This window comes from Vanessa atalanta, chromosome 24 (genome assembly GCF_905147765.1).
Source record: "Vanessa atalanta chromosome 24, ilVanAtal1.2, whole genome shotgun sequence".
NCBI classification, from domain to species: domain Eukaryota; kingdom Metazoa; phylum Arthropoda; class Insecta; order Lepidoptera; family Nymphalidae; genus Vanessa; species Vanessa atalanta.
In genome coordinates, this window is record NC_061894.1 from 7,478,315 (window position 1) to 7,500,009 (window position 21,695).

At 33.2% G+C, this 21,695-nt stretch overlaps 2 protein-coding genes across 2 annotated transcripts in view; one reads left to right on the top strand and one right to left on the bottom strand.

Moving 5' to 3' along the window:
• LOC125073547 overlaps nucleotides 1-21,695 on the bottom strand; it is a 102,763-nt gene that overhangs the window by 59,095 nt on the left and 21,973 nt on the right. The gene's annotated exons all lie outside the window — the stretch shown is intronic.
• Nucleotides 1-21,695, top strand: part of LOC125073445 — a 244,942-nt gene that overhangs the window by 24,272 nt on the left and 198,975 nt on the right. The window contains exon 2 of the mRNA XM_047684276.1: nucleotides 1,171-1,200. The gene's annotated coding sequence lies outside the window, so the exon portion shown is untranslated. The remainder of the gene's footprint in view (nucleotides 1-1,170; nucleotides 1,201-21,695) is intronic.

The window sequence follows — 21,695 nt, forward strand, 5'->3', positions numbered from 1 at the left end:
ACTCCTCCGCTAAACTGTTTCGAGACTCGTCTAATACTGAACTGATCACTTATCGCGTTAAGTTTCTTTTACCGATTTCCCTGAGCTCTGTTTTATTTATGTATCGTTAAAAGGTTTTGACATTTAAAATAGAAAATGTTTTGTTTTGAAAAATGACTCTGAATTCGTATTTTTTGTTGTTGCCTGGATGATTATGATGATGCTGTCTACTGACTTTATACTACGTACAAATACCATCACACATTTGTCTAACCTAATTAACTTAAACAACCTAATTTAAAAAAAAGACCCAGCTGATCACTACTGTTTTTTTTATAGCTAGGTGGACTCCTTGTGGCTCTAAGTTAAAATGGCTCGATCGCCCTTCAAATCAAATGTCAAATTAATAAGTATATAATACCACCAAGATACATATTGACGACATTGGAAATATTGAAAATGTGAAACTTGCAATTTTTACTTTCATATTAGTGATTATAAGGGACATTGATATGATTGAGTCATCTTAACCGATGATTTTGGGTTCAAGCCCAGGCACCACCACTTAATTTTCATGTGCTTAATTTGTGTTTATAATTCATCTCGTAGTAGGCGGTGAAGGAAAACATCGTGAGGAAACTGCATGTACCTGCAAACTTTAACGAAATTCTCCCACATGTGTATTCCCCCAACCCGCATTGGAGCAGCGAGATGGAATATGCTCCAAACCTTCTCCTCAAAGGGAGAGGAGGCCTTAGCCCAGCAGTGGGAAATTTACAGGCTGCTAATGTATGTATGTATGTATGTATTGATATGATTCGCGTCCTCAATATGTCGTTTTATAAAAATATTTATACAGCATTACATTACAGCACAATAAGGCGACAGGCAAAAGGGGCTACCTGATGGTAAGTTATCACCACTGGCTATTGACATTGGTGCTGTAAAAAAAAACACCATTCCTTACATCGCCAATGCGCCCCTGACCTTGGGAATTGAAATGTTACGTCCCTTGTGCATGGAGTTACGCTGATTCACTCACCCTTGACTCCGGAATTTAAATAAACTAAGTAGAATATGTTATAAATGGGTAGTACAGCCAGACGGACTAGCACAAAGCCAAATATAATTATTGTGAAATTGTGATGTTTTATGTAAAAGAGAAAAAAATAATTTTAATATTTGTTCCAGGTTCATTCTGCGACTCTCAAGACTATTCAGGTGACTATAAAATTTATACAAACACAATTTCATTTAATATAAAAATATTTTACATTTGCGACTTTACCAAAATATTTAAATTACTATTAACGCATTGAAAGGTCCATCATTATACAGTTTGTTCTAGAATAGTTGTAATCAGTGTCTATTTTCATTATTTAAACCATTTTATTGTGTTAATAAATTATTTATTGTTATTAATATAACGTTATACCGTTGAACATTCCTATCTTAAATCTTTGATTAATAAATAAATGGAATTACTTTGTCAAGAATTTAGCTAAGTTAATTTTATTTGTTATTCTCAAGTTTGGGATTACACTGATTCTTAATTACAATCGAGATGTTATCGAGTTGAAGATAGATGTCAAAGTGTTCTCAAAAATTAATTATCTCGTCTTAGGTTATTGGAATAGATAAGAGGTATACTTTCATTTTATAATAGGCGATCGAGTAAATGGGTGACCACGTGATCACGTAAACACTTGATCATATCATCATATCTAATTCTAAATCTATGTCCTGAATTGATCATATGATAAATTCAGGACATAGATTTGCCAGAAATATTAATTTATCTCCTTAAACAGGAACACAAAAATGTATTCGATTCGTCGCATAATCAACAATAGTCGTATGGAATTGAATAATCTAGACAATAATGAAGTTCAAAATCGGTTCGAGAATTACCGAGTGCACTCCGTCTATTCCCTGAGATCATTTTCGGTCTTCGACTTACGTATTATGAGGTATTATTAGTTTCAGTTTCAGATATATTAAGGAATGATGAACAAGTCTATATTGAATTAGGAATTTCGAGATTAATTTTTCGTCTTAATTCTAAACCGAATTGCTAAACTTTGAATCATTTTACGTTCCAGTATAATAAGATTTTCAGTTTCATTAAAGTATTTTCTTATTTTGATTCTGCGTTCTTTAAAAATAGAGATGTTATAATTGTCAAAATTGCGACGGAGCTAAATATTTCGAAAGCTCCTAATTTTCCTCTTCAAACTAAGTGTGAAACTCATGTATTTATAAATATTATTGCCTCATACGACCTTACAATATGGGTAATAATTAGGATACTTGTCAGAAATAATGTATCAAAATATTTTTATTTCAATATAATGCGATGTCTTAGTTTATGGGTGATATGAAAATGAAAAAAAAAAAGAAATTGTCGGTATGTAGATGTGTCTGTTAGCCCAGAGATGGGCTTAATGGAGTTTTACAATGAATATTCCAAGATATACATTTTTAGTATAATTGGTTAAATCATCATCAGTAGTCTATCACAACTAACAAAAACTTAAGTTTAATGTATTTATCCACTTATAAAAAAACCGTAGGGCAGAACTCGTAATAAATACAAGTTCAAGTCAAAAAGACAGTTCCACAAGTATTGAACGATACATTAACGGTAAATACATTCGATAGAATAAATAACATTCCCGTTTGAATCACTTTGTCTGTAAATATAGTCACCTCTAGAATGTTCTATCAAATCGATTGAATCCGAATAGCATTTCGAAATGGACGTTTATCAGCGATTTGTGTATTCCGTAAGCTCATTTGTTCGTCAAAGAAGATTTGGACGAAAATTCCGACGAGAAAACGTGTGCTATATTATTAGAAATGGTATCCGTCGAGACTGCAACTGGAAAACTTTGAAAATATATCCAGACTATTCTGTTTTCATATTTTCAAATTGTCAATTTACAATTCGTTGACGCTTCAAACGCTTTGTTTGTAGGTAGACGAAATACGTGAAAATTTTAAATTTAATTGGAAAGGTTAGTTGCAAATTGTCCAAATGGTTTCGACGAATATTTTTTCTTTTTGTTAAAAACAACATGCTTGGTTACCGTTTTTATTCCAAAAAGTCGATCGACCAAATTGTTTTATTACGTCGCAAAATAATAAATATCTTATTTATTAATACATTCTAAGATTGTGAATTAAAAAAAAATATGTATATAATTATATTCAAAATACGAGTCATACAATTTCCGTCTGCTAGAAGTATATCCACCAATCCATATTACAGCCACATGTTACAACCAAAATCTAAGCATGTTATTGAAAAACCTTAGCTATAAGAAATTAACAGATCGTTATTTTTACTAAAATTATAAATAAAAAAATGGTTTGGTCATATTTCTGTTCTTTCTATCAATAAAAGAGCTGTCGACGTGATATGTCGTATAGTTAATAGGCTTTAAACAAGCTTGGCTTGACTTAAAAATGCTTGGTAGTGAAACTGTGGTAAGCAATATTACACAACATCACAATGATGATGGTGAAGTCGTCCTGATCGATTCCAGTAATACCGACTAATCTCAAGGGAGACCAGCCTACGCAGGACATATTATAGTGTACAAATTTGTGCAGAACCACAGGGGCACTCTCTATTCCCTCACTATTAAAATCCAGTGGAATGGAAATCTAATACGACCGTCAAAAATTCAAGAGCAGGACCAACAGAGTTAAGTGCGTTCTGAGGTAGGGAAGTGTACTTCAAACTTCTAGGCTCTAGGCTGGTACTAAGAATTTTTCGATTGATAAACCCAAAAACTTTTCATCGGCCCAACCTAAACCAGACTTCCAGTAGTAGAACTTTGGAATATCTGGCTTTATCTAGACACTAGACCAATGCATTAGCAGCCCGTAAATGTCCCACTGCTGGGATAAAGGCCTCCTCTCTCTTTGAGGAGAAGGTTTGGAGCATATTCCACCACTAGACCAATGATGCCAATACGATGTTAATGGATATTTAAGCGGTTTTTTACTTTGCCAAGAACTATGTTTAACCAAGTTAGTCGCGTTAATTCTTCTATTGCTCTAAAATCTCGCTTAAAGAGAAGAGAACAAATAGTGATATCAAAGGAATCTTCAAATTAATTTAAGACTGCAGAGCGATTACCGTTGATGAGTTTTGGACTTCAAACACTAATTATTTCTTGTAAAGGATTTGATTCAAAGCTATCGGTAGCTTGAGATTTCTATCCGGCTTTCGAAGTTTAATTTAAAACTTTGTTTTTGAAGATTGGTGATAATTTTTTTGTTTTGGATAAAATATCTTTACCTAATAAATTGTATCTAATCTAATACGTTTAATCTTAATTGCAATCTTGACAAGAGATTTATCGTGATTGAAATATAGATTAACCTGTGATCACGAAATTGAAACCCTTTTTATTTATATCTACTTAGCCTGGATGAGAGAATATTGATAGCGTGATGCAGTTTTGTCAAAAGTAGACCATCCACCAAAACATGACAATATAAAAAAATATACAAAATTTTTAATCAATAAATATGTTTGTTATCCTGGTACAAAAGCAACAAGATTTTTTCTAGATATGTATATTTTTAATCTATACTAAATCTGACACTCTGTCTGTCTGTTACGCTTTCACATTGAACTGATTTTGATGAAAATTGGTATAAAGCAAGTTTGAACCCAGATAAAGACACTGCACTTTTACCCAAAAATGTACCACCATCTCCACATTACGCGGCCGAAGCTGAGAATAAAAACAAATTCAAATACATTAGGTTTTTTTTTTATAATCGATACACTTTTGGTCATTGCGTCTCATCAGTTAGAGAAGAACTACCATAAAACCAGTTTATTTGGCATAAACTGCTTTTTGTTCCATTAAAAATCGATAAAACTAACATTCCCAAATTAAAACATCTCATGTTTGAAACAAAATACATAAAACAGATAAAATATGGACCTAGATGTTTTTTCCGTTGTAGAGTTTGAACTGAATAACCGAATGTTTTATCTATACGTGATTAATTGTATCTGTTTTTATCGTCTGTGTGCCTCATTGGCTAAGTAGGTTCTAGGGTTCTTGGTACAAGACCTGGATTAGGACGATTAGTGGGTTTTCCGATAATTATCTGTAGCAATACCGAGTCTAGAAGCTAGGAGCGTGTCTGTGCTTCGGAAAGCACGTTAAGTCTTTGGTCCTTCACCTGGAGTGTTTCCAGTCGTTTTGTATTTCCCGCGTCTCGGCAAACGTAGTGTAGACCGTCCTCAGGCACGGTGGAGTGACGATTTTCGCAAGACGGCTGGCAGGAGCTGGATGCGAGTTGTCGAAGAAAGACCACAGTGGCGTGCATTTGGAGAGGCCTATGTCGGGCAGTGGACGAATGTGGGCTGATGATATAATGAAATTGAACTAGGACGTGATTTATGTTGACATTAAAATATTAACCAAAAAAGTCTACGCAGACAATACAGCTGTACCAGACCATTGTTAAATGTGACTCCCGTCTGACCACTAATTGTGACAATAAATTCGATAACAAAATCTAGACCAAAGCTGGTATAATCCCGTACATAATAACGATAAAGTCGCGTACAAATACAAAGTAACGTGATTAATGAGTTTTGGTATTGTGTATGCTGACCACATATATTAAATATGTACCTAATATATGTTTATTACGTGCATCTATGTAATGCGACAGTGTAATACGTGACGTAGGTAACATAAATGTCCCACTGTTGGGCAAGGGCGTAGTGTTTTGAGAATGTTGTATACCATCTTATGTCTCGCTGATGAAGTGCATGAAATTGTCACTTATGACATTTTAGACACCGAATAAAATAGCAAAAATTTATAAAGCAATCCTTGTAATTTTATTTGTTTAAAATATGGAAACGACAAACAACTCAAATGAATGACGTGCGAATGAGAGCTAATCACTTTTTAAAGATATACAGACTTCCACCCTTTTCGAATCAAAGAAAATCATCAAAATACTTTATTCAGGTAGGTAGGGTTACACGAAAACTTTTGAACGGTATTAAATTTAAAGCTACCGCCAGTTCATACATTCGATACATATTATATATGACGGCTTACTAATAAAAATTATTTTTGTTTTTATTTATTTTCGTTGTAATATTATAACTACCAACTATTTTAAAACAGAAAATAAAAAAGCTTATTATTATTATTATATGGCGGCGACTGCGATAGATCAGCGGCACGCCCGTCATCGGTAGGAGCTTCTGGTACCAAGATTCATGGCACAGGTCTCAAGCAATAAACCACAAAGATAATCTACAATCACAATTTATAAAGTAGGTATATTATAACCAACAGAGATGCGTGAACCAACGGTCGCGTTTGGAAGGTCCGAACTGTATCGCTCTCTATACTAAAATTTAGCTTCCGACTCACCGCTCTCATAAGAATTAAAAATGTGACACTTGTCCCTTCAAACGATTCCGATCACGTGACTCATTACGCCATGGCGTTCACACACCACAGATACAAAAAAATCAACTGATTTACTAATTATTCGTAATCGACGGCATACATATATCGATAGAATTCCAGAGAGAAGATAAGAGATACGAAAATAATTGACAAGAAACTCAATAGTTAAGGTTAATAGATGTTTTGCATGAATAAAAAATGATAAAATCCAATCGAATACTTCGTTTTGAGCTCTGCTTTTAAATAATTACCATAAAAACTACAGCTAGCCCTAGCTGAATACCGATATCGATTAAAACTTTATAAATATTACTTGGTGGTAGGGCTTTGTGCAATCCCGTCTGGGTAAGTACCACCCACTCATCAGATATTCTATCGCTAAACAGCAGTACTCAGTATTGTTGTGTTCCGGTTTGAAGGATGAGTGAGCCAGTGTAACTACAGGCACAAGAGACGCCCGAGGTTGGTGGCGCATTGGCGATGTAAGGAATGGTTAATATTTCTTACAACGCCATTGTCTATGAGCTATGTCTATGTCCACTTACCATCAGGTGGCTCATTTGCTCGTCCGCCTACCGATATCATAAAAAAAAAATCGACTTGAATCCTCTCTTAATTTGACTTTGCACATTGATATTTATGGGCAGTGACTGTGAAGGTAGCTTGAAAATGTTTTTAGTTACTTGATGCTATCAGGCCGTTTCTTGTAAATATTATGTATAATTCTTCAGCGCCATTGTCTATGGGCGGTAATGACCACTTACTATCAGATGGCCTGTTTGCTCGACCGCCTACCGATATCATAAAAAAAATAAATTAAAATAAAAACTATATTACCAAGCAAAAGTATCAATAAAATAATATATAAATGCGAATGGTATTTAAATTCATTTCTAATGTTGGGGAACACAATAATTGTTTATTTGTATCATAGAGAACACGGAATGGGAGGTCGCCTTTCGGAAAAGGAAGGATATAAATCTATAGCTTCGACAGTCGAAACAGATACTCAGCTTGTATACATTGCATAAGCGATAGCGTTTTACGTTATGATGATGTCAATCTTGAAGAAGACTCTCTTAGCGAAATGACAGTAATTTGACACGACCGGAGGGAGATCAGACGCAGAACCAACGCTATCCAAAGTAATGTAAACATTACTTGTTAAGCTCTGAACCTCGACATGACTTTATGGGCTAGACAATAGACCAAAGACGCAGTCGTTGCGTAACATTACAATACGACAAAGTTGAAGTGGTCAACAAAAACTGCATTCAATAAATATTACAAACTAAAAGTATTCCGCAAATTAATTATTTAATGGCATCAACTTTTCTTAATGGACGCGCGTTTCGACGAGCACATTCCAATGTTTTTGAGCAGACGTGTTCATAATATAGATCGTTACAACGCTGTTATCAAGGTAAATAAAAAAGTATAGCTATTCGACTAATTTTATCTACGGAAACACCTTCTTTAGTTAGTCGTATTATCAAAATATTATTCATTTTTGTCACGTTCGAAACTCAGTAGTATTTTAATACAAGGATTTTTTAATAGTCCGCTTTCGCTCGAAACGTTAACACAGCCGTCGTTCCATTGCGGTTTTTGTAGTCAATACAAATGTTTCGTACATCAGAAACTCTGTTTGTTGTCGGTAATAGATGGCTTTTGAGTAAATTGCAAACTTACTTGTGCTGTGATTGGTCACGCGAATAAAAATAGACATTACCTTTAAACTAGTTCGTGACAATGGTTATTTTATTTTCAAGCTAAAATAAGTTTTATTGTAAATACGGTAGAACTCAAAACGCTAGCGTATGTTAAATCAAATGGTATAAATTTAATTTAAAGGTTTGCAATTTATTGAAGAAGTAATGTTACTTTCTTCTTCTTAATAAATAAAAATATATATTTGTGTGTTAGTACTAAATGCGTACCTAAGCTGTTCATCCCATTGAGGTAAAACTTTGGTGAGAACTTCGTACGCTGGTGGAAGTCCATAGCGAATAAGATTTTGTCCTTTAATAGATGTATATTTTAGAATATAGGTAGGCGGACGAGCAAAGGGGCCACCTGATGGTAAGTGGCCATAGACAATGGCGCTGTAAGAAATATTAACCATTCCTTACATCGCCAATTCGCCATCAACTTTGGGAACTAAGATGTTATGTCCCTTGTGCCTTTAGTTACACTGGCTCACTCAGCCTTCAAGCCAGAACCCAACAATACCGCAGTTGGGTGGTAAAATATCTGAAAAGTGTTACCTACCACGACGGGCTTGTACAAAGCCCAAGCACCAAGTAAAATGGAAAGCTATAATGTAGATCCTTATTCTACCCGTGCAAAGCCGGAGTAACTATTTTTGGGTAGTTAGAGTATCTTTCTAAGTTTCGGTTGAATGTCTTATTATAATTATTGCTAATATTATAAAAAAAAAATCTACTTGTATTGAATTTTATATATTATTTTTATAGATATTTTAGCAAGCAAGTTAATTAATTATAAATATCTTATCCTTATAGATAAAATCTTTTCTTGACAAAGATAAGTATCGTGTAGAGGGGGCATAACGCTTTTTCTTACGTGACGTATTCTGCCAGTTCCCTTTACTATAAGGCGCGTAGAACATCGTTCTAAAACCAAATTGAGCAAAGTTAATTTCAGTATAAATTAGTTTCAAACTATTATTTTTTTTAATTTTATCTTCACTTGTGTATCGAGAAATCGCTTTAATGCCTAACATTACATTTGCGCACTAATTAATCATAATTTTTTATATACCAACTTGTACAATTTTTTTTCTTTTATACCGATATAGGTCAAATATAATAGGTTACTCCGTTTAATAAAATCAATCCTTTTAGTAGACCGCACATTGATCGAATGAATGTATGATTTTAAATTGCAACATTCAGCTATTTCTATTACGTATACAGGGTGGTTTTCAAGCGACTTGCCATTATTTATGTGTTCCGCAGTGTCCATTCATAATCTGTTGTTTCATTCCATGCGGGTCGACGGCTGCGCTGTTTATATCAACCGTTCAGTTCGTACGACACGACATTTGAACGAATTATTGAATGGTTATCGCAATTTCGTTTCGATAATTGTTTGGCGAATACAGTAATGTCACAAATGGGCAGGACTCTTTCATTTTTCGATATTTTTAGAAAACGTTTTGATATTTTTTGGAAAGCTCTGAATAAACGTGTTTCAGGTTAAAGAACTTTATTACTCATAATGAACCTTACAGTTCACTTTACAATGAGCAACACATGTAACTTGTAAATAAAGTTTTTTTTAGTGGTAGAATCTGTGGCAGTATCCACATTGACCCAAAAAAGGAAAAAGAGAAAAAAAAAAAAAAATGTAAAAAATTTAATTTCAGCAACATTAAATTTGTTTTTTAAATATGTTAATGATATTTACTAATTTTATTAACATATATTTCCGCTTATAATTTTTTTTAGGTTCTTTTTAAAGTTAGTTATATTTGTACACGCTTTTGTACTATTCGGCAAACTATTATATAATTTTATCCCGCTATACAGAACGCTTCTACTACCGGATTTAATTTATATATTTGGTAAATAGTAGTTAAAACATTCAAAGCAATATCGTGCTCATATACAAGTCCCGAATCTACCAATGCCTCACTACTCTCCAGACTTTTCAACAGCTAAGCGTTGTGTTAGAATTGGGAAACATCCTTAAGTTCTCCATAACTCATAATAGTAGTACGACATTATATAATGAGAAAAATATTTTCTTTTAAGGGAAAATTAAGAACATTATTTAATATAAACAAAAAAAAAAAAACAATGACTGCAATAATGTTCCAGGTTGTGTAGTCAGTTTCCAAGTTGGGTTAGACCGAACAGTGATTTTTAATGGTACCATTCGTAGCTGTGACACGGGCTGTAATTAATTAATTGCAAGAGTTAATTAAAATATAACTCAACCTGATCCATATACTACAAATTATGATAATCAGATTAAACGTTTGACATGGCGTTTTAATGAAAGACATTACGTACTTATACTAAACTTTATAAACTGACATTTATTTCCGGTTTATACCGGTAATAACTAGATCTAGATGTATTCTTAAAAAAATCTTATTTGGGTATTGTAGCGTGTTTTTATTTTTCATATTCTATATATAATTCTAAAATAAAAGGTTCAGCCGTTCCAGAGATTAGTCGGAACAAACAGACAGACAGACAAAAATTGTAAAAAATGTTATTTTGGTATATGTACCGTGTAAAAATACGTATGCATTTAGTAAAAATGGGTTATTTTAATATTAGAAACAGACACTCCAATTTTATTATATGTATAGATTTATTTTTAATTTAAAATATAATGTAATGAAATATTCACAAGAACATCAATGGTATGTATATGAATATTGTAAAGTCGTATCGTCGGTCTGTAAAGATTAAATCCCGCATCACTGCTTACAGAGCGCACGTGGCGTTGAGCGAGACATTTTTGAACGAAATTGTTAGCTGTGTTGCCATTTGGTCGAATGGATTTCGTTGCTGGCAACACAGAATATAAAGGTAATTTGTATCAAAAGTTTTGGACCGATTGTTTCTGACATAGTGAATGTTATAATTAAAATGAATCGAAGTTTTTATTGTTCGCCTACTTTCATTAACTAGAATAAAGAGAACTCGTTTAATAACGTTGATTCATACAATAACTTTAAATAAACCTTTTAATATATTTAATCGATTAAACTCGAGGCTTAAAAAAAGTGCATATACTTTTATCGAATTAGATAAATCATGAGAATAATGACGCAAATGAGACAATCTTAAACCCGAGTCAATTGGTCTCATCAGCTTCTTGCAGATCGAAAACAAAAAAGTTCCATTTACAAAATACCTCATTGTACCTTTTTTTTTAATTTAAAAGTTATAATAACATTACAAGGTGTCAACTTTAACAGCTTCGTCTTATGCGCATGAGAAGTTCGATTTCGTTAATATAATAAAAAATAGTTTCAATTGCATGCAAATAATTTATTTTTAATTAAATATGAATAATGATTATTATAATAAATGTAATTACTTACCCTTTCACAACTACTAATACACTCACTGACACATTTAAACATTCAAGTTTAAATAAATATTGTAAAATAAAATATCCATAATATAAGTCATTATATAATATTCTGACAAATATCAAATACAATTAAAATAACCGAATATATTTCTCTCGTCTGGTTTTCGCGCGAGTAAGTGAGATGGAAGTATAGGTGTGAAGTCGTCTGTTTCGAGTGACTTGACATTTAATTGACGGTTTCGCAAGCAACTTCATAATGTAGTTTTCAAAGAAGAATTGTCTTTAATCATTCATAACGCTGATCGTTTGATCTTCAATAAAGAAATCATGAGGAAATATTACTAGTCAGATGGAATAAGCTCCAAACCTCGTCGAAAAGGATAGAAAGCCAAGCCCAGCCCAGCATACATTTACACGTTGATACCCTAAAAATAACGGATCTTTAAATCAAATATTTCCTATTAAGAAATTCGATATTCCTTATTATAGTATCAGATTAAAAAAATATTTTATATTAATAGTTAAATACTATAATTAAATACTATAATATACTAATAGTATTATGAATTAAAAGAGTCTTTTATATGTAAGTTTAGGAATGTATCAACAATCCAGATTCCACGTTTAAGTCTAATTCGAATTTCTGGAGTAAACGTCCTCGAAAAATCTCAAAACAAATGACGCACAATTTTATAACTAATTCTAAGCACTTTTGTACGGTATTTCTATCTGTCTGTATGTCTGTCAATAGAAAACACGGACTTTTAATAAAACTCGGCACAGTTTAACTCTGGATGAACATTTAGTGACTTTTATCTCTGGAATTAAAAGGATTCCAATTAAAAATTCAGCGACAGCTTCGTTTTTATCATCCGCGGGGAATATTACACCTATTCGTGTAAATATAAGTTGGCGTCATTTTGCTATCTATTAAAATTTATCACGATTACGTGGATCTCATTTGTCTTTTGTGTGGTATCTGTCCGGTTCTTAAGGTCTCGGTTGCTGGGAATTGGGAAGTCATTAGGCTTTTCTGTCAAGGAATTTTCATTAACAGCATCTAGTTACTTCTTTACTTGGTGGTAGGGCTTTGTGCAAGCCCCTCTGGGTTGGTACCACCCACTCTTAAGACATTCTACCGCCAGACAACTGTACTCAGTATTGTTGTGTTTCGGTTTGAAGGGTGAGTGAGTCAGTGTAACTACAGGCACAAGGGACGTAACATCTTAGTTACTAAGGTTAAATATTTGCTTTTAAATGGTATTATGGAGAGTGGTCAGTACTATCCAGACGAAGAAAATCCTACTAAATAAATACACAAATAATATCAACACAGTAAATAATTTAACGTTTGAAATGAAAATAGAAAATCAATCTTAAGAAAAATAAATAGATTTTGTTGAAAAACAAACAATTTCTGTAGCAGGTCCAATTATAGCGAGTGATGCATCGCTGTTTACCTTTTCTTCTCAATTATAGGTTCATCGCACACTAAATATAAACTTAGCGCTACATCAAATTACCATCAACGAAGTAGGATAACATAAATAATATATTCTCTCGACTTCTTGTATTTTGCTTTGAAGGACGAGTGAGCCAATGTTCTACGACACAAGGTTTATAACATTTTAGTTCCAAAGGTTGGTGGCGCATTGGTAATGCAAGGAATGGTTAATATTTCTTACAGCGCCATTGTCTATGGGCGGTGGTGACCACTTACCATCAGGTGACACATAAGCTCGTCTGTCAACCTATATCATAAAAAATAGGAAGTTTGGAGTAATACTGGAGTTAGGATGTTGGGAATACTAGGTATAGGCAATGTAAGAGACAGTGTATATCAATATTTTAAATTAAAAATAACGAACGTGACGACAAATTTTATCGTATACGACATTTGAGGATTTCTTGAGCTTAAAAAAATAGCGACTGAAACAGTTCGGTAGTTATTTTTGTAAATTAAGTGTCGTTAGATATATAGTCATATGGTACAAAAAATATTAATCCAAAGGCGAATTTTATTTGTCTTACCTCTTATAGATAATAATAGTTTTTGTCTATTATATATTTTTTTAAACGTATTCTGAATCGTGCTTACTTTTGATTCCAATAAAATATAAAAGACGAAAATTCCGGCGTATCCAACGAAATTCAAAATTCGAACAACGAAAAAAATAAATATCGGAATCACTTAATGGGGGCCTTTTCATCCCGAGTTGGCAAGGTTCTGAAAAGCGTTGCTATCCATATAGTATCAATTTATCATTCATTTGTAACAGCACGTAAATAAAATGTACTCCTCAATCGCATAAGTGTCAACGAACACTTCCCCCAAAGTGTGGATTGATCGACTTTTTAGAAGCAGGTCAGATTGCGGTTACGAACGTTTGCCTTTAATAAAAATATTCAACGCTAGAATGTAAGGAAAAAGTTAACTGCAAAAATATTGAAAAAAATATAAGTCACATAACATCTTCCATTAGAAAGCAATCCTTATTGTGAACGTAATAAGCAATAGTTTGTATTTCAAGTACGTCAGAAAAAAACAGTTGAGATAAAAATAATTGTTGTTATCTAAAATTTAAAAGTAAGAATTTCATTTTAATCCGACAAGTGCATGATTCCTCCTTTATCATCGAGGCCGATATGAACTATAAATACAAATTAAGAACTTAAAATTGCAGCAGTTCCAGAACGGTGTTGACCCACTTTCTTTACCATCATAAATTAAACATCTTAACCAATTATAAATAGAATAATAAAAATAGAGAGTCTGTTAAAAAATAAAAAAAGGCAGCATGTAGTTAAAAAAAAATCAAAAGTCAAATTTATTATGAAAAGTGCGAATAATCCGAATCTAAATGAAACGCTTCGCGTAAGTACTGGATCTGTCACTAAGCCTTACAAACTATACATAAATGGAAGACTGAATCGATTCACTAAGCTGTTAACCGAGGAACTTATGAACTTAACTGATGAAGATATCTTGGTTTTATATCCGACATTGAGACTTGTAACTATATATATGATAATACTTTGATCGAGTTTTGTATATATGCTCGAACCGAATTACAAAGTCGAATTTATTTTCTTATTTTATGAGGATTATTTTATAAAAGATCTGTGTTCTTAATTTAAAATTTTACTGCATGTTGTTCAGTCAGAAGAATCAGTATTATAAATATAGATAGAAAGAAAAGTTTACTACTTTTTTTTTTGGTTGAGCTAATTGCTATTTGACACTTAATGGTAAACAGCTACCACCGCTCATAGACACCTGTTTCCCTGGTACTACCTGGAAATTCTCGATAACATCCGGAAGTACAGAAGTTGGCAATGTTGAATTCCTGCACTGCACCTGTGTTTGTGAACACCCTATTTTCGATTGAACAGTTCATCATTTTTCTATTTCTATTAAACAGGCTGAAATCGTCTAGGAGAACAGTATTATTATTAACATTAACATTTACCGACCAGTTTAACTTGGTTTCTTTTGTGTCATTGGCTATCAAATTACTTACCCAATATGTACCACTTGTTGGTTCCGTGTTCCGTCCAACAACATACAGAAACTTGATTATTATCTAGAGAATGGTTTCCTGAGTCCAAAATCGAACAAGCTAAATATAACTTAATGCCTTAAGTTTGTAAGTTCATTATCAATAATTCCACTCGGCTGACTTGCAATTGACTGGGTATCAAGTTGTGAATTCTAAAACTTTAGAACTAAGCGCAGGCAAGTATTGTCGTTCGAGTTGTATTGGGTTTAGTGATTGTATCTGCTCTAATTTAACATCATAAATGCGAATAAATTTAGGTTAAAATCAGTCTCGATGCCAGGCATCATACTTAGTGAGATGGCGATTCAGTATTTGTGATCGATAGAAGACTTCTTAATATTTTAAGAATTCTCCAAAATTTATACTAAATTTTTGCCATTCGTCCAAGATATAATACGACGACAACATAGATGAGTACACAATTTTGTGCGTTAACATAAATGCTCTATATATCCTTTCTAATCCAATGAGATTTGATAACTTTTTTTTATTATCTTGGGATTTATCCAAGATTTTGAAGCTGTGGTCATAAAATTTTGCCACTTGATCAATAAAGCAGATGATGTTACAATACAGATAGGCTTTTAAAAATCAGCCAATCCGCATTGGAGCAGCGTGATGAAATATTTGAAAAAAGGATCTCTATTTTAGTCTTAGTCTTAGTAGCCCACGAGAATCCCAACGAAGACTACAAGGCTAGCTCGAGATCCAACAACTTGCTTGTCTTCACTTACGTATACCGTTTATCATCATCAGTCGCTATTGAACAGTAACAGTTTGTAATAGAAATGATCTTCACCAAGATTTTGGACAACGATCGGTCCTCATTGCAATATTGCAAAGATAACATTTTTGCCTCGAAATGTAATTACAATAGTTTTAAAAAAATGTTCCCAGAATAATTTCGCAGAGCAGGTATTACGTATTCCTTATGTGAAAGCTGGCTGATGTATTGTATCCGTTCGTAAACATAGCGGGATTTTTTTTAATGGCCCACTTTGACTCTGAGATAACAAGAAGTGAGATTTAATGATAAGTGTGATTGTAAGAACTCGTAAATTATCCACAACATCTATCCATTCCTTGTATGGAGAATATTATTTGAGGCTAATTACACAACATACATACATTTACATACATTAACAACCTGTAAATTTCCCACTGCTGGGTTAAAGCCTCCTTTCCTTTTGAGGAGAAGGTTTGCAGCATACTCCACCACGCTGCTCCAATATGGGTTGGTGGATACATATGTGGCAGAATTTTGTTGAAATTAGACACATGCAGGTTTCCTCACGATGTTTTCCTTCACCACCGAGCATGAGATGAATTATTAACACAAATTAAGCTCATGAAAATTCAATGATGCTTGGGTTGAACCTGCAATCATCGGCTAAGTTGCACGCGTTGTAACCACTGGGCCATCTCGGATCATTTATTACACAACGCTTTAATTAATTAGTGGATGCACTTGTGACAGGATTTCAGCAAAATTGAAGACACGCAGCTTTCCCCACGATGATGAATGAATTTAAGTTCTGTTTACCCCGATTTGAACTCGTAATCTTCGATAAAGTTTCCCGTTACTTACTTTAAGTGACCGAGTCAAGGCATTCAGATGTGACAAAAAAATATTTTCCATGATTCCGAACAAACATATTATAAGAGAAAATAAATTTGAATAAGAAAAACGTCGTCCAAACTACATTACAAATAAGAATCGAGTTTTTAAATTAGATTATCCCTTCGATACATTTTCTTTGGAGGATGCCCTTAGTGACCTTATTCCCTAAATCGAGTATTTTTATTTAATATTCATTGTTAAAGTTATTCTTATCCAACCACGCCATTATGCATATTTGGTTCAAATTCGTAGCGTAATTTTATATTACATCGCATTTATTAAGTATATGCTAATTTAAGTTAATAAAATAGTTACTGTACAAAGTTTGGTTCTGCGGAATGGAACAGATCTCAATCCGTGAGTTCTTATTTTTTTTAATCTATTTCTTAGAGCGCCAGAGGCAGATGACCGCTTAACTGGAATGGCAGTTCCCATCGTTCCCAAAAATATATTCATTCAAGTACTTAAACATAAAAATGTATTTCTATGTAACTAAGATTAGTTATTGCAATCGAATTGGAGTCCGTTCTTACTCGATCTATGTTCCCACCCTGACTCGAAGGCTCGATAGGCGCTTGAATTATGCCTTGTATTATAGTTTGTTTCTTTAAACACGTTAGAATCGTCATGTTGCAAAGACAGAATTAAATGTCGAACGCACTTCTTTCGAAAGTAGATTATATCGTGAAACTCAAGGAAAATTTGTTATTAACTCTCAATCATTTAACAATTAAATTATATGTATATGTGATGTTAATTGCTACCTGATGGTAAGTGGTCACTATCGCCTATAGACAATGGCGCTGTAAGAAATATTAACCATTCCTTACATCGCCAATGCGCCACCAGTCTTGGAAGCTAAGATTTCATATTACTAGTGCCTGTAGTTACACTGGCTCACTCACCCTTTAAACCGGAACACAACAATACTGAGTACTGTTGTTCGGCGGTAGCGGGCTTGCACAAAGCCCTATCACCAAGCGAGACCATCATATGTATAAGCAAGATTGTTTTTATATCAGACTTAACGTACCAGCTCTCGGTCACATTTAATTCGCAATTCTCTACCATTGGCGAGAATTAAACGAATTTTATTATTAATACCTACCCTATATCAACTGGACCATTTATACAAAGTGTGTCTAAAATAGTTTGTGTCATTTATGTCAATTAGTTTTATTTCTCATAAAATTGTATAGATGGAATTACTTGTCTTTTAAATCGCGCTGATGTTTTGTACAAATGATTTACATATGAATATTGTATGCAAGTCAATAAATTGAGTTATTCAAGAACATGGAAGTTTAATTCATCTAGTGAGTAGTGTGATCAGTATCGTAGTGCAGTGTTGACATTCTGGTGCCGAAACCCGGGAAATATTCAGGATTGAGGAGGAAGATACATTATGGACTTAGAACATCGTGTATTGAGTGGAAAACTGAACCTATGTTAAAATAAAAGTGCGATAAAAGACTAAGAATAATCTGTGAAATTGTGGGACTTAGAAAAAATAATGATTGTGTAATTCCGAAAGACTTAAAAATTAATTGTGTTCAACTGAGACTTCAAATATTCGCGATATATATACAGATTTAAAAAAAATGTATTAAAAGACTGAATTATATATATAATTTCAAGATTTCAAAATATGAGTTCGTTGACATTGACAGTTTAGTAAATCAAACTATAAAATGGAGTCTACGATTTTAAAACAAGAAGATCAATTAGAAAATTTACAGAAAGCTTTTCGCAATTATAAAAAATCACCAAGGGAAAGAATTACTCGGGCATATATAGAATCGAAGCTTGAACATATAGAGAAATTATATCCAATTTTCTTTGATCAACATTTAGAAATAGTTTCTAAAGTGACAGTTGCTGATAAAATAAAATTAAGTTACTTTAGAAATGAGATCTTTGATAAATATGATGAAATTTATTTCGAATTCAAAGTGAAGTTAAAAGAAGATCTTGAGCAAATAACGTCAACAAGTTCAAAGAAAAATTCTTCAAATCAGCCGACGAACATGTATGAAGTACGATTGCCGCAGATTAATTTACCAACATTTTCAGGTGGTTATGATGAATGGCAAACATTTTATGATCTCTTCGTATCACTCATCCATGAAAACGGAAGTTTAAGTGGAGTGCAAAAGCTGCATTATCTAAAGAGCAGTCTTTTGGGAGAACCTGCAAACCTATTAAAAAATTTATCAACTACAGAAATTAATTATGGTGAAGCGTGGAAAATGTTAGTCAAGCGCTACAATAATTTCAGATACAATACCAATGAGATTATGAAGAAGCTATTTTGCCAAAGAAATATAATTACTGATTCGGCGGTTAATTTAAAACAACTTTTGGATACTACTACAGCGTGCCTGAAATCTCTGAGCAACTTAGGTGTAAACATTGAAAATTGGGACTTATTCATTAATTATTTAGTTGTATCCAAGTTAGATCAAGAATCTCGTAAGCAATGGGAAGTGCATGTTAGTCAGACTGAGTCAGACGCCTTACCGACGTGGAAAGATTTATCACAATTTCTAGAAACACGCTTTAGAACATTAGAGATGATAAATCCATCAAAACAATTAATCAAGCAGAAATCATTTCATTCCACTTATGAAAAAAATGGAGCTATTTCACGTACAAATACCTGCACTATGTGTTCTGGATCACACATACTATATCAATGCAAGCAATTTGCAAATAAATCTCCTGAAGAAAGAACTGAGTTTGTGCAAGCAAAGAGATTGTGTTTTAATTGTTTGGGACATAATCATGCAGTGTTGACAAAGTGATTTAATTTTTTGTTTCATTTAACGTAAATTTAAATAATGGTTTGGTAACGTATTAAAATGTTAACAATGTGTTTGTAATCTGTTTGCGTTAGGTAAAAATAAAAATCACGTAACCTCCGATTTCCTTTGTTTCAATTCGTTCCGGTCGAACGCGTTATTTACTTAGGCCGTTTTTATGGAGTTGGGACGAAAATTTATGGATTTTCCGATAGAGAAAATTCTTTTTGGATCACTTGTTTGAATGAAGATATTTTGAAACTTGTATCTGTAGTTAAATATTTCTGGTATTTATTCATAATTTAAACAAAATAATTTAGGTTACGGGCCTAAATAATTCTTTAATTTTTAATATTTAACAATTGTTAGTTGCTATAGTTCAGCTGGAACAGTTAAGTAATGAAATAACGGACAGTTAATTGTTTGCTACTGGACAAAAGCCTCATCTTCCTATTAAGGAGAAGATTCGTAGCTTACTCCACTGCGTTGCTCCAATAATAGTCAGTGGGTGTACACGTGATAGATTCTCATCCATCACGTGAAGGTTTCCTCACGATGTTTTCCTTAAACCGAGCATGGGATGAATTATAAATACAAATTAAGCTCATCAATTTAGTGGTGCTTGCTCCTGGCTTGAACTAAAAATCATGGGTTAAGATTCATATTTTGTAACCACTAAGCCATCACGACTGGAACATTACATACATTACATTAACAGCCTGTAAATTCCCGACTGCTGGGGTAAGGCTTCCTCTCCCTCAGAGGAGAAGGTTTGGAGCATATTCTACCACGCTGCTCCAATGCGGGTTGGTGAAAAACACATGTGGCTGAATTTCGTTGAAATTAGACACATGCAGGTTTTTTCACGATGTTGTCTTTTACCGCCGAGCACAAGATGAATTATAAAGACAAATTAAGCACATGAAAATTCAGTGGTGCCTGCCTGGGTTTGAAACCGAAATCATCGGTGAAGATTACTATATAATACAATAACTGGTTAGAACGGCTGGAACAGTATACTATAAAAATAGATGGTATTAAGAAATAAGTGAATTTTTTAATGTTTACGTTTCTCTTATTGCAAATAAAAGACCTTTTTTCTAATTTTTTAATTGAGTCTGTTACTGTCTCAAGAAATTATTATTATTATTAAACAAGTACTAGCTAAAATTAAATATAGCTACTGTACAAATTACGACCGTGTGGAATTGTGTCAAGAATGCTAGTAGCATTTCCTCGTTGTGAAATTAATGCATCTTATTCCTAAGAGTAAAAAATAATGTAAATTTTCTATAAAAATAACATAACTTTGAAAGAAAATTTCAGTGAACTAAATAAACGTTCGATCGACTGTTAAAGAACAGCTATAACAAGTCTAGAAAGCTGAAATTTAGGACATAAGTTTGTTTTAATGAAGTAAGCAAGTTAAGTTTGCTTAAAACGAATTTCATTTTAACTGTAAGGGAGGAAATGGACAGGATCTGTCAGAATTTCACTCGTAAGTAGTCACGACATTTACATAAAAGCGCAAATGGTTAATCTCCTAATGTTACTGATGTGTGTGAGTGTGTTTATTGACACGATAAGCGATAATACTAATACAAATTATTATGTCTCTATGGGAATTAATATGTCTCTTGAGATCGTTATTAGACTGGCTCACTCACCATAAAAACAAGAACACAATCAGCGTATTAAACGCAATAAGCGCTCAGGTGAAAACAGTATAGCGATCTTTGGGATCCCTCCCAAAAAACTCCCAAAAAGTTTTTTGAGACCTGAGATTTCACAAGATTTCCAAGATTTCACGACGGCCTGACCACAGATATAATCAATATTATTGATATGCGGCAGGGTTTCTACCCAAATGGTTTTGCACAAAGCTCTACCATCAAGTCGTCATAAAATATAACGATAAACAAAAAGTAAGTTTAATTCGTGACATTTTAACGATGATAGTCCAAAATCCTGTTTTACAACCGCAAACTTTAAATTGTAAAGTAAAATTAAATAACAACACCGCAAATTATATTAAAATAAAACGACGTAACGTGAAAATTAACGTTGGAATAAAATTTTAATGACAAAAATTTTAACACGATTTTCCGAAAAACCGCAAAATCAACTTTCCGACGATTCGTGTCCAGAATACCGCGTTCTGGACGCTGATGAGGTGCCTCGTCGCCGA